This window comes from Nanorana parkeri, unplaced genomic scaffold, assembly GCF_000935625.1.
Source record: "Nanorana parkeri isolate BGI_ZX_2015 unplaced genomic scaffold, ASM93562v1 scaffold1330, whole genome shotgun sequence".
Classification (NCBI taxonomy): Eukaryota; Metazoa; Chordata; class Amphibia; order Anura; family Dicroglossidae; genus Nanorana; species Nanorana parkeri.
In genome coordinates, this window is record NW_017307598.1 from 445,660 (window position 1) to 450,167 (window position 4,508).

The 4,508-nt window shown below is 46.7% G+C and overlaps 1 protein-coding gene across 1 annotated transcript in view; it reads right to left on the reverse strand.

Moving 5' to 3' along the window:
* The window catches only part of PGLS (6-phosphogluconolactonase), a 26,996-nt gene extending 24,441 nt beyond the window's left edge, over nt 1–2,555 (reverse strand). Inside the window, exon 1 of the mRNA XM_018569402.1 lies at nt 2,450–2,555. The gene's annotated coding sequence lies outside the window, so the exon portion shown is untranslated. The remainder of the gene's footprint in view (nt 1–2,449) is intronic.
* Between the last annotated feature and the right edge of the window lie 1,953 nt (nt 2,556–4,508).

Sequence of the window (4,508 nt, forward strand, 5' to 3'; positions counted from 1 at the left end):
TGGCTCCGGAGACACGGCGGGGCTTCCTCCGAGGATGTGAGAGAATAAACACCTATTAACTTTACACCGGTTGTGACAGCTGGAGGAGAAAAACATCTCCGCCGATCAGCCAGACACAAGACATTCACTTCACAGAAGAGTCCACTTCACGTGTGATCGGCCCCCGGGAAAGAACGGCGCTACAAAACATGTCACAACATTGTATCCGATCGTCCGGAGGAGAAACCGCTCCTTCTGTTGTAGAAAACTGAAACATTGTATAGAGACGAGAGAACGAGGGCGGCCCCGAGAGAACGAGGGCGGCCCCGAGAGAACGAGGGCGGCCCCGAGAGAACGAGGGCGACCGCGAGAGAACGAGGGCGACCGCGAGAGAACGAGGGTGACCGCGAGAGAATGAGAGACTGCGAGCAGGATAACGCAGAGAGCGGAGCCGTCAGCTGTCAGTATGTTGACTGTGACCCCAGTTATGAATGAACAGGAAGTTCTCTACATCACTACATGTCCATTCATGATTGTGGACATAGTAACTGATACTACCTCCTCAGTTTATGAATGGACCGGAGTATAGAGGCTTCCTGTTCATTCATAACTGGGGCTGCAGAAAAAGAGATTGAGGACTCCCATGCCCCCAATCTCTTTTTATATTTTAAAAGGGAAATATCAGGGGTCTGTTTAGATATTTCACTATCGCCCCCGACAGTAAAGTTAAAAAAAAAAATAGTAAGACAAAAAAAAAATCCAGACATAATTGTCGGGACCCATGTGAGCTGTAACTCCCTATATGCTGAGCCTAGGGTGACGGGAGGACGCTAGTTTGTGTCCTCCCGTTACCCTAAGGCCCCATTCACACGTAGCGACATACCTTTGCAGCGGCCGGGATAGCGAGACTTTAGGGACGACGTTCCAGCGACGTTCGCGCGACCTTCTCCGTCGGGCTCCATAGAAAAAAAGCAAGATCCGCCGAAAAAAGGGTCCGGTAGAAGCGACTTGCGACCGCGACGAGCGACATGGAGCTAAGACAGCTCCATTGACTATCATTAGCCGGCGACTTCTCGTGATATCGCGCGACGATAAGTCGCTACATGTGAACGGGGCCTAAGGAGAATTATGGGGAAAAGCCCTGACCACATACTTCTCCTTTCAGATTATTGATTCTAATGGTGACGACAGAATTCTAAAAATATATTACACCATCCGACAGTCATAAGTAACCTAATTGATAACAATAACATAGTTAGATTAATAATAATGTTTGGGGGGTTTTTTAATCGCTTTTAGTGCATTGTCTATGAAGAATATTAGAAGTATTAAAGGAGAACTATGAGGTCAGGGCTTTTCCCCATAGTTCTCCTTAGGGTAACGGGAAGACACAAACTAGCGCCCTCCCGTTACCCTAAGCTCAGTATAACTTCTTGTCAGAATGTTCCATATATATTTTAAGAATTCTGTCTTCATCATTAGAAGGATTATTATTGTTATTATATAATAGTAGTAATAAAAAATAATACTATTATTATTAGTAATAATAACAATAATATATAAGTCCTGAATAATAAAAATAATAATAATAATAACAGCAATATTAAATAACAATAAAATGAATAATAAAATAAATAATAATAAGCAATAATAATACATAATAATATTAAGACGTGTCATTGATTTTGGGGGGTGACGGAGATTTGTTTTAATTCGCGGTCACATGGAACTCTCAGCTTTCGAATTGTTTCTTTTCATTCATAAAAAAAACTTTTTTTAAGTGAAGCCAGAAAAACTAAAATAAACCTTTTTAATAACCCGATTTTCTGAACCCGTCATCATCGCCTTCCGTGGAGTTTTCACCAGAAACCAGGCAAAGTGCGTCACAGATTATTACACGACGTGTCCCCCCGGAAACAATTGCGCCAATTTGTCGCTTACCTGGCGTAATCCAACGCGGCCACATTCACTTCTACGAGTCACCAGCAAACAATATAAAGCTTTTTCTTCCCAGTAAGGTCTATGGGCCAAGTCACATTTGCGCAGTGCATTATTGCACGCGTGGTCATGCGTTGCATTAAAGCTTCTAATGCAGGAAAACCCCCCCCCCCCCAAAAAAAAAAAGATACATCACAATTGTTTTTTTTCATGGTGCGTTGCAGCGCACATACATTGCCTTAGTAACCCAACGCATAAATGGGTGGAGCTAGATCAGCATCATATCACACAGGTATACCCCCCACACCTATATTATCAATACATTAATACATAGGAGCAGGCAGCCCCTCACCTGTTACATGCACACAGCTCAGCACACCCAGGACAATGCACAATGACAGCACCCACACCCACACACCCTGCCACACTCAGCATGATGCACCATCACCCACCCCCCATCGCCGTACACCGGGACACATTGCCACCCTGACTGTATGGAGGGACACAGCACCGGACCGTACCGAGCACTCACTCTGCTGCCGAATGAGATGAATAAAGACAGACAGGGAACTGCCAGGTGAGTGGGCGGAAGTGACGTCACGGGTCCTACCTGCTCGGCTTCAGTAAGGGCGGAAGCAAGGGAGAGAACCCGAACCAACGCGCTTAGTTTCTGCAGGAAGCAGGAAGGGACGACAACTATGGGCGGAAGTGCTTGTAGCATGTGAGGGAGACCTGGCAAGTGAGGGTTGCTAGGTGCTAGCAGAGCCTCAGCCCTAAGGGCCTTCAATGTTTCTGCCTGATGTATATTAATGTTCAGTGAGAGGTTGTGAAAGTTCAGTGATGTCAGGAGAAAACTATCATAAGCATGAGTGTAGGCAGCTGGATTATTTAAAGGAATAGGCCAACTTTTGCAAAACTGCAATAAATGCAAATGCATAAATTTTAAAAAATAGCATTTATTATATTTTTGCATTGACTCCTGCAGAGCCTTGCGACCATGACCAGTGTATTGCAGCTGCAGTGCGCAGGCTCCTGCATTGTTTACCCCAGCCCAGGGCCAGATTAACATAGGGGCTACTGGAGTGCCAGCTCCAGGCTCATCACTGAAAATAGGCCCGGCCGGCCCAGATCGCCTCAGTATGCCCAATGTCAATCCGGCCAGGCCAGTCTGACTCTGAACACAATCAGAGAGAAGCGCCAGCTGGTGCCCCAGGTCTGTACAGAGCTGAGGGATTGGAGGAAATAAACAATGGATGAGAAAAAAAAAAGGGGGCCCCCAGTAAGGGGAGGGGCAGCAAGCGTGTGGCCCCACCCTCCCTCCTGAACCGTACCAGGCCCTAACATGGGGAGGGTACTTTGCGAGGAGGTTGCTTTATGACAAGGCAACATGTCCCCGTGTTGAGGAGGACAAGGGCCTCATCCACACACCCCTGTGATTGTGGGGGTCTGTGAACAAAGACTTATTGGAAGCCCTCCTTTAAGATATGGAGCCCCAGGTATCTATCCCCCCGGCTATGTCAGAGACGTCACTTGGGGATCTCCCTTGTTTACTACGTGCAAGGGCCCAGAAGGTGTCATTAAGCGGCAAATGAAGTTGCGCGCGGCAAATTAAGTTGCGCACGAAAATACAGGACAAACTGTGTCCCATATTGAATCAGTACGGGAAGAAGCATTTTACTTTCCAATATGGGACCTGTAGTTCTTCTCGTTCACAAATATCTGCGAGTGGATGACCCGGCCGTACAGGCGGAGCCACGTACAGTCGACACTGCAGGGAGAACCAGCCCACAATTTAGGTAAGTGAGGGTGAGTGGTAGGTGCAACATGTAAAATATGTCACCAGCACACCATATTGAAGTAAAGAACACGTGTGTTTATTGACGCTTCATGTCATAACAAACACCAACGTTTCAGGGCCACACAGGGTCACCTTCATCAAGCTTGAAACGACAATAGTGATCCCAAAGGTGCACTGATGTTCAACTTTGAATGAGCTATTCTTTTTTATCTTGTTATTTTTTTTGACCGGAGATTTGCTTTAACTGACTTCTTGTCAGAGTTCCCCATCAGGTCCTCCCCCTTGTGATTGGCAACTGGCAGTAGGGAGATTTCATAGGCAATGGACAGCCTGCTATTGGCTGTGGAATGGGCCCGCTGCCTGTTGTAAATCAGAAGACGAGAGGGCCTACTGTTGAACTACACCCTCGGCATCCTCATCAGGCTCCACCACTGTCAGTGTCACCGGTTGCTCACAGCGTCGGCGTTACCAGATTTGCAGTAGCGCACACTTTCACGCACGTTTACACTTGTACACCTCACGTATCCATTTGTACATCTTCTTTCTGTCTTTGAAAATGTTACATAGCTAGTCAGCCTGAAAAAAAAAGAACATCAAGTTCAACCAATGAAAGAAGACCTGTAATGTGTATAGAGCGTGATGACTGCTACAGCGGAGGGGGAGAGACGATGGAAACAACGGTCTATGAGCAAGCCGCCTCCAAGGATCGGGATTTTTGCACCTAGACAGGTTTGAGCACTTGACCCTTGCAGTGCCGGAGGTAGCCCTACTGAAATAGATTTTTTTAGACTGC